Below are 13630 nucleotides of genomic sequence, written 5' to 3'. Positions count from 1 at the left end.
CTTCCTAATACGTACCCTCACCCCTTACTCCAGATCTCTGTGAACATCCGTGTTCATTGGCATCCATGAGAGTCATTCTAGACATAGAATGCTAAGGGTAACGAGTTCTTGGTGTTCATGTCACTAATTTGTGTCTTGACATGGCACGAGGTATTCGAACGGTTTCCAATTTTCCACAATAAATTGGTGGCGACTCCACAAATGCAAACGCTTGTTCTCCTCCCAAGCGCCCCCGTGGGCCCGCGTCCACAGTTTGGCGACTCCGCTGGGGATAATACACTTACGTGTAGCCAAGGGTGAAACTTGAACAAGCTTAAGGAATAGTTTGTACAAGATAATTGTCGGTTTTCATAACTCGGTCTTCCTAGATCGTTTCATCGGCCTTCCTAGGCTCAACCCAACCCATTCGACCAATCGTCCCGTCTAAACGGTCCTAATTCTTATTTGGGCCTAAGGATGGATAGCGATTGACGTCATCCATACCATGGTATTTACTCTTGTTTGTATCAAGGACTTTCACTACTTGAGGAAATGGACTAGGAATCGGCCTTACTCTTGTTTGGTACGAGCCTCTCCACAGACTTCGGGTTTGATCGTTCGGTATGGCAACCCACCCTTTAAACCAAAACCTTTTAAATGCACTCAGCATCCCGTTATAATGCTCGTATAAATGTTTGTACCTTACGTGATCACCATTTCTAAACGAAACCATGACGATTTTTGTAAAATCAAAATCCTTTTAAAGTGTAAATTTCGAAAAGGCCAATGATTATTGCAAAAACGAGTCAAAACTCTGTCCATTTGCCGAGTCAAATTTCGGGCCCAAGCCCATTTCAAAACCTCACTTCGAGTCCACTCCTACAACTACACCAAAGTTGACTAGGACCAACATTTTTCAAATCTTTTCATTTCTTCAAAAGCTTACTGACACAAGTGGCACACACCCACTTCACGAGTCAAAACTTTTCTTTCTTAGTAAGTGTGTTAGAATGGTCGATCGTATTTTTATTCGTCGTCGATCTCTTATCCAGTTTCCAAGATGCCTGAAACAAGCGACGTGAACTTCAATCAACTTCAAGATAGTAATGATCGAATCCTAACCGCGCTAGCTCAACTCCAAGTTACTCAAGACCAAGTGCATGATCGCCTTGACACCATCGAGGGCCGGATCTATACCGTAGAAACGAGGTTTCCTCCTCGGGAAAGCGAAGTCGTTGATGACTTCGTAAATGACTTCAGGAACGAAAACCCTCCCATGGGTATGACTGTAGCTGAGAAACGACTCCAATACTTAGGGGAGCAATTGATATATCTTAAAGGGGATGACATTTATAGGGAGAATAATCGCAAGTATGAGGCCGCGAGTTCCAAGTTGCCAACCAACTTCAACATGACGGATATCCCTAAATTCAAGGGGCACGAAAACCCTTTGAACCACATCCGTGCTTTCAAAGACTACATGTCTATCAAAGGCATCAAACCCGAGATGTTCTTAAGGATCTTTCCTTCATCTCTTGACACCATCCCAAAGCAATGGTTCTACTCTCTAAAACACAAGAAAATCGCTACTTGTGAAGACGCCGCAATTGAGTTTGCTAAGCAATATGCGGATAATGCCGAGATCCATGTTAACATGCGCACTTTAGAGGTTCTTACCCAAAATGACAAAGAAGGTTTCACCGAATTCCTAAGTAGGTGGAGGAAGACTAGTACCCAACTAGTTGAACGCCCGGATGAGGCTACCCTCGTGGAGAAATTCGTGGACAACCTAAAGCCCATCTATGCAAATCATTTGAGATACCAAAACATCAAAACTTTCAAAGACTTAACCGTACTAGGAACGAGGATCGAAGATGACATCCGTAAAGGGCTCTTGTCTAAAACGGTAGGCCGAGGATATCAAGGCTCAAAAAGTCGTTCTTACGGCTCCACTAGCAAGACCGATGAAGTTAACCTCCTCGAGCCATCTAAGAAGAGTTCCCCACCAAGGAAATTTACAAATCTTGGGGACACTTACTCCAATGCTCTAAAAAGGTTAATGAAACAAGGCAAACTCCAACCCATAGGCCCTACACCCGAACCGGAAAAGAAATCCAAGTTCTGGGATGAGAACTCATACTGCCAATATCATAGGGGTAAGGGACATGACACAGAAAAATGCTACAAATTGAAGAATGTGCTTCAAGACATGATTGAGGATGGTCGACTACCAATACCGCCGGGAGGTAAGCCCAACAACACTCAGAATCCTCTTGGAATTCTAGTGATCAAAAGTGAAGAATCTACCTTAGATTGTTCACACCTCATTTCTCCAATCGAAGACGAGGTTCACGCGATCAAGAATGAAGGGTTTTACTCCACCATCTCCCCTACCATTACCGACTTCATCGCATGGGCAAGGAGTGTGGATGGGGAAGTTTCGGAATTGGAAAATGTGGTGACAATTTTACATGACCCCAACGCGACACCTAAAGAACATGCGCCACTAATCTTTTCCCAAAATGCTACTATGCAAGAAGTAGTTGCCGTGGTTGATAAACTAATCGACCAAATTACACAATTAGAGGACGAGATCATGAAAATGAGGGGACTAGCTACAGTCAATGGAGTATGGGCCGATGATGATGAAGACGAGTATCTCATTGAACACTCCCTAGTCAAGGAAATAGTCCAAAATGGTGAAGACCAAGATGTGAGCCACCTAACTCGTTCGGGGCGTCCATATCAAAGTACTACTCAAAATGGTCCAACCAACGTTATCACACCAAATGATAACGAAGATGTCTCTACTGATCATTTGCTCAAGCAATTACAGAAGACAAAGACTGATCTTTCAGTCTGGCAATTAGTAGCAAGCTCATTCCCACATCGCCAAGTTTTACTGCAAGCTTTGGCCAAACTAAATGTAGCACATAACTCCACGCCCGACGATGTAGTCAACTTGGTCTTCCAAGAATCACCGAAGCTAAGTAATCCTATTACTTTCTCAGATTAAGATTTGCCACCCTTTGGCGCTAGTCACAACTTGGCTCTTTACATCACTGTCATTTGCTTAAAGAAGAATGTGCCAATGACCTTGGTAGATGATGGCTCCGCGGTCAACGTCATACCCCTGAAAACGGCATACAAACTAGGCATGAAAGAGTCGGATTGGACCCCTACCAATCAAGGTGTCCGTGCATATGAGGGTACACGACGAAAGGTCGTAGGACTCGTTAACCTAACCATAGCCACATGGCCAATTGAGCGAAAGGTTAACTTCCAAATAGTGGACATTGAAGCTTCCTTCAACATACTTCTGGGAAGACCTTGGATTCACGCTTCCAAAGCGGTAACATCCACCCTTCACCAAAAGATGAAAATCCCACTAAATGGCAAAGTGGTGACGATCACTTCGTCGCCCATCAAAGCAATAATCGAAAAGTCAAATAATCAAGTCCTTGCGGATCTAGTACATGAACTTGGGAGATTTCAAAGCATAAGTGTCATAGAAAGCGAGTTGGAACCCTTATACTACGATCCCTACTCCAACTTGGTGGTCAACCACATACTCAAATCCCAGGGATACCTCCTTGGAATGCCTTTGAACCCTGTCCAAAGAAACACCTTCGCACCCTACAAGGAAGGCAACTAAAAAAGGATACCACTTGGCCTAGGATACAAACCCACTAAAGAGGAAGTTCTCGAGATGCTCGCTCAAGTTCAAAGCCGTAAGCACGTAGGAGTCCAAATGCGACCCTATCTCCCTACCCTAAATGGTTACTTCGTTAGGGAAGGAAGTCAAGAACTCTTTCACGGATTTCTCGAACCTTGGCACTATCTTGGAAGGAAGCTAGCCGGAATCGAGATCTTTTACAATTCTTACTTCATTCCTCCAGAAACGGTTCCTACCGTCAAAGCTTGTCAAGCACCTTGCTTAGACGAACAAGTTGTTAGTCTACAATTTGGAGAAGATCGATTTGTTAGAGCCGCGCAGGATGAGATCATTACTATGATACTTCAAGACAACCACTTCAACCCTACCGAGTTAATCACAGAAACGAACGCGAACCAGCAGAAAGGATGGAGAAAATCAATCAAGTGGACCAACAATCAAGGAAGACTCTTCAAGCTCACCACTAGAGAAGGAGAGATGTTCAAGGGAGAAACAGAAGACGATGAATTCGAGTCAGAGTCAGAGTCGGAGTCAGAGTCGGAGTCTAGAGAAGTCACTAAGGAGTCTCCTCCTGTCGTCGTCCCCACTCCCTTTGTTTCTCCTAGCTTAGCCTCAAATAGTAACAGTAGTTCAGGAAATGTCCCAACAACTGTCCCTTTACCGCCGCTGACCACATATCAGATGGCTTCTTTGTTTCAACTTTTCTCAAACTTTAATATGAATAAATCAGGTTCTGCTCACTCTTTGTGTTATCTTGAATGCCATCCTGTTTACGATGATACTGAGGATGACCCAGACCCAGACTCAATTGAGATACCTCCCTACATATCCAAGGAAATATTACAAGAGGGGGAATGGGGACCATTAATAGAAAACACCGAACCCATCAATGTAGGCACCGAACTAGAACCCCAAGAACTTAGGATAGGGACTACCTTGAGCTCTGCCGAGAGGGCCAGTTTCATAGACCTCCTACACGAGTTCAAAGACGTTTTCGCTTGGTCCTACAAAGACATGCCAGGGATCGACAGGGATATCGCCGAACATAGAATCCCAATTAGGCCAGGTTTCTAGCCCGTGAAACAGAAGCTTCGTTGAATGAGGACAGAATGGGCTCTCAAGATCAAGGAAGAAGTCGATAAACAATTCAAAGCCGGGTTCATCAAAGTTTCCGAGTACTCTGACTGGGTAGCCAACATAGTACCCATACCCAAAAAGGATGGGAGAATCCGTGTTTGTGTTGATTTTAGAGACTTAAACAAAGTAAGTCCTAAAGATGACTTTCCTCTACCACATATCGACATATTGGTGGACAATACCGCAGATCACGCGTTACTATCCTTCATGGATGGGTACGCGGGTTATAACCAAATCAAGATGGCCATAGAAGACATGCATAAGACCGCCTTTGTCACTCAATGGGAAACCTATTGCTATACGGTTATGCCGTTTGGGTTAATCAACGCCGGAGCTACATATCAACGCACCGCAACTACACTCCTACATGACATGATGCACAAAGAAGTTGAGGTATACATAGACGACATGATTGTCAAGTCCAAGGATAGAGAAGGGCATATTGCGAACCTTTGCAAATTATTCTCAAGGCTACGAAAGTATAACATGAGGCTCAATCCTCAGAAATGCGCATTCGGAGTAACATCTGGCAAACTCCTGGGATACGTCGTTAGCCAATGAGGTATAGAAATAGACCCTTCCAAGATCAAAGCCTTGATCGAAATGCCACAACCTCAAACGGAAAAAGAAGTCAGCGGATTCCTGGGAAAAGTGCAATATATAAGTCGATTCATATCGAAACTCACCATGATCTGTGAACCTATCTTCAAAAAGCTCAAGAAAACAGACCACACCATGTGGGATGATGACTGTCAAAAGGCATTCGACCGAATTAAAGAGATATTAGCTAAACCACCCGTGCTCATGCCTGTGGACATGTTGCCACGGGGGCGCTTGGGAACAAGCGTTTGCATTTGTGGAGTCGCTACCAATTTATTGTGGAAAATTGGAAACCGTTCGAATACCTCGTGCCATGTCAAGATACAAAGTAGTGACATGAACACCAAGAACTCGTTACCCTTAGCATTCTATGTCTAGAATGACTCTCGTGGATGCCAATGAACACGGATGTTCACAGAGATCTGGAGTAAGGGGTGAGGGTACGTATTAGGAAGCTCTTTTGCTCGAACACCTAATCCCGCCCGCCTCGATAGCGGCCTCTACTAATGATTAGGGAAGTTATCTATACTCGATGTATCGTCGATTATATGCATGCAATGCAACACCCAACGTTTTAATCCTAGCATGTGAAGAATTAGACTAAGTCGGTGAACAATTAATTTAGCATACAATAAATGTCAAAGTAGGGATTTAAGTTCAATTATATGTGAAGGCATACAAATGATATAATAAAAGAAATACAATAAAATAATGAAAATTACAATAATTACAATGGATTCAATTGATTTATGTCAAAAATACTTCCAAAACGGATAATTTGAGAAAGAACAAAATAAACAAATAAGCGAACAGGAATTAGGCGATAATACGATTAATAGTTAATTAAATACGTAAGCTAATTAAACTAGGTCAAGGCAGAACGGAAGTTCAGAGACAAGTCAAACTGGAACAGAGCAAGCAGAGTCGCGCCCTCGGAAGAGGCGCATCGATTCTTTGCGTCTGTTTCAAGGGTGAGTCTCAGGCGTAGCGGAAGCGCAAATCGTTAATGTTAATTGGTGAATTTAAGGATTAATTATGATATTCGACTCGGATGGAAGTGATTTAACAGATTAATTACATGCAAATGAGTCATAAAAGCAATAAAACATGGATGAGACGAACGTAAACGAATTAATTACATGAATGAAAGAATGATTAGTGACATAAGTGAACTAAATAGGTTAAATATGACAAATTAATGACGAATTAATGACGAATAGACAGATAGAAATATATCAAAGGTCGAATTCCAGAAACTCAATATGAAAGAATTGAATATCTACAACCCGGATTGATTTTAATGACGAAAACCCGCAAATATTAGATTACTTGGGATTTAAGTCGGGATTTAATGATGAATTATACGTATTAATGATGATAAATAATATACATGTGAAATTATTGTGCTATTATGTCAAAGAATTGAAGAACAAACGAAAACAAATAACGAACCATGAATTGACAGAGGACGAAGGAAGAAGAAAGAAAGCAGAAACTGCGGCAGCCTCACGAAGAGGCGCAGCAGGTGCTGTGTCCCTTCGAAGAGGCGCAGTAGTTGCTGCGTCCTTTCTCGACGGTCATCTTCTGGTAATCCGTAAAAAGGGTTTCAAAGCGTGGTTTTATAAATCCGTTTTAAGAAGTATTTTCGACATAAACCTTACATTAATGATACAAAAAGTAAATAACAATAAATAAAGAAGGATTTACACCCTCAGACTTACATGTTTGACGAAACGAGATGAACTAAGTTTATGATTAGTGATGCTCGACTCGAATGTAACGAAAGTGCCCTCATAAGAGGAAAACGATGAAGATTAATTAAGTTGATTGATGTGGAGTTGGTCAAATTGGTCGGTCATGCAAACGAGGCTGGTACTCAGAAGGATCCGAGCTTACGTGGTCAAATGTTCAAGCACGTAGACGCCAAAAAGTAAGAACGTGGTCTAGAATGCAAAGGGAGAAGAGAAGGGCAGACACTCGCGTGAGAAATATGAGGAGCGAAGGCTCCTATTTATACTAATAACGTGAAGGAATTAGGGTTTTCGGAGAAACTTTGGAAGTGAATCTCGAAAAGATATGAAAAGATACGAAAAAATACGCAGAAAGGACCTGGGAAGAGGCGCAGCAGTCACTGCGTCTCTTTGAAGAGGCGCAGCACCTACTGCGTCTGTTCCCAGGTGGTTTCCTCCTGCGGAAGAAAGATTTCCGTGTTTGGTTTATGGAATAACGGATTAATCTTATTTTCCTTAATATTTTGTATGAATATTACGGGAAATTCTTTACCAAAGAATAAAAGATTGTGAAAGATTTATAAAATATGGAATAGAAATATCCGGAACATTCCAGAACATTCTGACTCGGGATTTAGCAGTTATCAGAAAATGAAGATGGTTTTAGGCCCGGACTCCAAATGTACTCTAATTACTGTCAAAACGACCGTATCGGCGCGTAGATGACAATTAAGAGGTAGACATCATTGTTTGAGCAATCACTTGATGATAAACTTACGAATTGCCACAAATCGTTCCGCGTACCAAACATACGGCCCCATCATTACTGGGTGGTTTGCGGGAGGTACAGAAATTAGGTATCTACAGAGCCCCCACTTTGACTGAGGCTGGGACAAGGCGAAAGTCAAATTATAGCCATCAGGTCAATAGAAGATTACAACCTGACGACTATGGTGACGCGAGGCGGTTCAAGGGGTCTGAACCAAGGACCTGTCATCGGGAACATTTTAGAGTCTGTCGATTATCGGGGAGGGTCGTTTAAAGTCCATTAGACTACGTAAGGAGGCTCGCCAGCCATAAGAAGAGACCATACCTGAAACTTCTTGAGAGACGTTTCCGGAGGTGCATTGGAGCTAAGGGTAAGCGTATGAGCTAAAGGATAAGACCTAAAAGATAAGTAAGGACTGTGCTAGGGTGTGGGACCCTAAAGGAAATCATCAATGGGAAGGAGGCCCAAAATATAATTTCAAACTGAGGGGTAACTAAGGCTTGAGTGTAAGAACCCTGCCGGTCAGGGAACCTCTGGAGAACGACACTTTTATCGCACTCCGTGGGGAAACAGGAAATATTTTGGGTAGCAGGACACAGGCGGAAACTGCTGGGAGAAATCTGCTTGGGTCGTCTTCAAACAAACTTCATAAGAACTCGAGAAGGACGATTGTATGTCGCAAACTCTCGTTGGGGAAAACCTTATCAGGAATTTATCTTCATGTCCCGAGAGGGATTGTCTATCCGCTTACTCTCGCTGGGGGAATATAATGAAGGCTTGTCGAAACACCTGTCAAAGAATACCTGCTCGTTGTGACAAGCAAGGTCTTGGAAGCAATAAATAATGTATAACAGTCTGTACTTGGCTTAGAAATGCGGGTCTGAACGAAGAATTATCGTCAAACGGGCCGAAAAAGATAAAATGGCATCGGGGAAGAGGCGCAACAAAGATGGGCCCACAAATAACGAACTCATAACGAATTTTTGAAAATTCGTATGAAGGGAAGCTAAGGAAGAGGCGCAGCAAGAGTTGCATCTCTTGGAAGGGGCGCAACACCTGCTGCGTCTATTCCTGGTGGTGTCTTTTCTGCGTAAAAAAGCGATGAAACAGGGAGTTCACTTCATTTGTTTCGAAACACAATTCATCAATTTCTCTCTCAAACTTCAACCATTTCCGCCAAATTTGATCCAAAAGATTGCATTCGCCATGACTAATCGAGGTATGTATATCATTCTTGCATTAATATTCTATAATGGACGAATTGGATCGACAAAATTTAGGGTTTTCAACCCTAAAATGTCGAAAATTTGGGGCTTTTCCCCCCCAAATGATCTTGCCTTGTAAAATTGACCATGTAAATGGCTAATGGTAGCATGAGGATCATAACCATGTATTTATTTTGGACTTTTGTTGAGTTTTGAGCATTTGAGTGAAATTGAGACGGTTTCACAGCTAAACAGTAAATTGCTTCGAAAATGGCCTTAGGCTTGCCTATTTGCGATGAAACTTGACATTTGGAATCCTTAAATGATAGGTAAACTTCTTACCATCTCGGAATTTTGGTTTGTCACGGCTTTTTTAGGACACTTTTCTAGGGCATAATCGCCGTTATAACGAAATGCTGCCGAAATTTCGACTCGAACCCATGACCAGGCTTCAACTTAGGCTTGACTTAACCCAAATTACCACATGAGTGATCGGGTTTGTGGGAATACGGCCAAATATGGCGAGAAAAGAGCGACTTCGAGGTTCTAAAAACTCGGAAATCCCTTAATCAAGGCTTGTCGTCACTTGACGCGGCCTAAATATGCCTTAATTTTGTAGGTGACGAGGCTTCTACTTCTGGGAGAAATCCCATGGAGAGAGACACTGCTGTTGACGCTTCTCGTGCTCTCGGGGTCGTCAGGTTTGAGCCTTTCTTCATTTTTAAATTTTCTTATTTTCTTATGATTGTTTGAAATGATTGACATGAGCCAATTTTGTTGTTTGCAGAGGTAGCGTGAGCTGGAGCGAGAGCTTGCCCAGTCTCAAGAGGAGACAGCTCATTTGCTGAGGGAGCTCGAGGTTCACGACGCCGAGGTTGCTGCTCTCGAGGCGAGAGTTGCGGAGTTAGGCGGTGACCAGTAGTACCATTGTTGTTGTTTGTTTTTGTTGGCTGTATCTTGCACATTTGTACAATTTAGGACCTACATTTTGGACATTTTGGATTTTGCTTGGGGCTCGAGCCCCCAGTTTGTTGTACATATCCCTTTTTTAGTTGTATATGATGTCCTGAGGGCCTTTGCTGCTGGGTTGTGTTGCTTGTACCTGCAGGTTAGCTTTGAACAGGTTTGGTAGATGACGGTTTACGCCGTCATGCTACCGAAATTTACATCGAAGTTCACGTAAAACATACATTTGATGATGTATGGCCTAAATTGGCGCAAAACGACTGACTCAAAAGTGCAAAAAAATGCAAAGAAATGCAAAAAATGCAAAAAAATTGCCGGAAATGACCGGACGGTAGAGAGGGTTACCCCCCAAAAAATGAAAAAAAATAGAAATCTATAAGTTAGAAATGTAATGTGGGACGGGAGCGAAATGATTCCCGAAAAAAGAAATAAATAAAAAGAAGCACATAAGTTTGATTTCCTAAAAAGGAAGAAAATAGAAAGAAATATGTAAGTGTGTTAAAATGACGAAAAATGCTGATATTGCCTCGAAATGCGCATCCGCGAAATTAGGAAACACGAACTATGGTAATTTTCACGTATTTACCAAAATAATAACCCGTATGAATAGGAAATTATTCGTTAAGGAATTTAGGAAAGATCCAACGCGGAAATTCACAGAAACAATGCTGAGGAAGAGGCGCAACAGGAGCTGCGTCCCTTTGAAGAGGCGCAGCAGGTGCTGCGCCTGTTCCCCGGTGTTTCCGTCCTAGCGGATTTTAGGAAACATATTTTAGTATAAATAGAGACGTCGATAGAGGTTTTATTCACACAATTCTTTCGTCTCTTCCTCGTCTTATTACATAAAGTCCTTAAAATAATCCTTCATCATGAATACTTTAGAGATTCGTCTAAAAGAGTGGACCAACGAGTTTTCCAACATGGAAAAACACGACATAGGTGCTTATAATCTTGGATCATTGCTGAGCTTGAAGCTTATCAAGGTGGTCAAACCATTCCTAGATGCTTGTCTTGATTATTGGGACCCGAATTATCATGTTTTTGCTTTCTTCGGAGGTGACATTTGCCCGTTCCCTGAAGAAATTGCCGCGATCGGTGGGTGGGACCCAGAACACTTGCCTGCTATTGCTTCTACTTCACAAGGGTATAAGAACAAGTTTAGGGAGTTGCTTGGATTGACAAGAATTGAGGTGGACCGTATAGTGACCTCGAAAGGAGTGCGAATGTTGGACTTTATTGACCGATTCATTAACAAGGCCGACCCCATCGTCTCTTATGTAGCCAGGCGAAGGGCTTTTGGAATTTGCTTGTTACATGTATATGTCCTTCAAGGGCATGCTGATGAAGATTTGAGAGGTGATCCCCGTCTCTTGGGCCTAGTTGAACAAATGGAACTGCGCAGGAGCCCAGCCTGTTTATGCTTAGGAGAGATCTTATTGGGTTTGGATAACAGGAAAGCCAATCGCGACCTACCTTATTTGGGATGTCCCGTTATTCTGCAGGTAAAAGAACACTTTTATTTTGCTCTCTTTCTTTTTTTCTTTCTTTTTGTTTCGTTTTTTTTTCGTCGTTTTTTTTTAATACCCGCTTTTGGTAGGTCGGGCTTATGGAGCGCCTTCGATTGATCGAGCCCCCAATTAATGTTCCTTCTTATCATGCTCGCTCGATTGTAGTGAGGACCAGGCTTTACATGGTGGACTTCACTCGGGTCTGTAATTACTGGGAAAACAAATTGAAGAGTGACGATGGCCCCTTGATTAGATGGGTTGTACCATGGTGGCATCTCAAATCTATCACTGGAGTATCTTCCTTGGATCCTACCCGATCTGTTCGCATCCCTGGCTTGGAGTTCATGGTATGCATCTTCCCGGAGAGGCTGATGAGACAGGTTGGATTGAAGCAGATGATCCCGAAGCTTGACACTGTCCCGCAGACTACCGTGGCGCTTACTACTGAGAGCCGAAGTGAGTGGGCCATTAAATGAGCTCAAAGGAACATGTGGTTCTTGAACTCTTCTGTTAGTGCCTTATGGGTGTCGGACTCCTATCTGCGGTGGAGAAAAGCTACTACTCCAGAGGAGCGTGAGAGATTGAGGAAGCGCGAGCCCGTTGACTACAAGGTGCACGAAGTGGAAAAGGAGAAAGAGAAGCATATAACTGAGGGAGAGGAGGAAGCCGGGTTTCGAGTTGTTCATCCTTCGAAGAAACCAAAGACCTCTCCTGTCGTGGACAAAGTGATTGGCAAGAATGGGAAGGCTAGGCCTCGAGAAAGACCGTTGGTGATTAGATCCGAAGTGGTGCAGGAGCGTCCGGCTCGAGGTCGTGACAAGATATATGACAAAAATGACAAGGGCAAAGGGAAGATGAACGAATAACCCAAGTCTTTATTATTATTATTGTAATAAGACGGTGGGGTTTTTAGAATCCTAGCCTATTTTTATTTTTGTTTTAGCATTATTATTATTATGTAACGTATTATTATTATTATTATAAATGAATGAAATAAAAGAGGTTAATTGGTTATGAAACCGTTGTGATTTTCAATTTATTATTCTTGTCGAATTCCAAATGCAATTGCAGATGACCTTCTATTTACATTTTGAAATTAATGGGTTGTATCCTGTGAAGGATTGTCTACGTATTCATTTAAAAATGAATTCAAACCCTTGCGCGTAGTTCGAGTAAATGTAAAAGAATAATTATTTCAAGCAAGAGCTTGTAATGAACTTAGAAGATAAGCATGAGCTTTTTACTTACTCTTAAGGTGCAATTTAGTTTATTTGATGATATGAGGATGACAAATTGTCAAAATGCAAGAGCAGAGTGACATTAACTTATTTCAGCTTGGCCGGGGGCCGTTTATTTAGTGCCACAAGAGCGGAATGTGAGGTTACGCGAGGCGCATTTTATTCTAGGCATAATACCGCTTTAGTTGGTCAAGGTTTGTCGGGTTGGCAAATTCATTCCCATCTAGGTCTGTGACCGCACCCCCTAGAAGTATGGACTTGACTAGAAATGGCCCAGCCCAATTAGGTTTGAATTTTCCCCGTGGATCGACAGGTAAAAGAGCTCTAACCGACTTGAGTACCAAATCTCCTTCCTTGATGTTCCTTGGCTTGACCCTTTTGTTGAAGGCTCGTTTGATACGTGCTTGATATGTTTGGACATTATGTAAGGCGCGTAGCCTACGTTCATCCAGGAGGATGAGTTCTTCGTATCTATCCCTCTTCCAATCGGCTTCCGGGATTTGACTTTCGAGTAAGATACGCAATGATGGTATTTCTAACTCAACTGGCTGTATAGCTTCCATGCCGTAGGTCAAATAGAAAGGGGTGGCCCCAGTGGGCGTCCTAACTGATGTGCGATATCCCTACAAAGCAAAGGGTATTTTGCTTGGCCAATCTCGATTGTTTTCATTCATTTTCTTGAGAATTGTGACAACGTTCTTGTTTGCCGCCTCTACCGCGCCATTAGTCTGTGGTCTATATGGCGAAGAGTGGTGATGCCTAATTTTGTACTTGGCTAGCAATTTCTCAGTCTCGGCTTGGAAATGTGATCCATTATCACTA

This window comes from Silene latifolia, chromosome 9 (genome assembly GCF_048544455.1).
Source record: "Silene latifolia isolate original U9 population chromosome 9, ASM4854445v1, whole genome shotgun sequence".
In the NCBI taxonomy this organism is placed as follows: Eukaryota; Viridiplantae; Streptophyta; class Magnoliopsida; order Caryophyllales; family Caryophyllaceae; genus Silene; species Silene latifolia.
Note: the sequence above shows the minus strand (reverse complement) of the source record.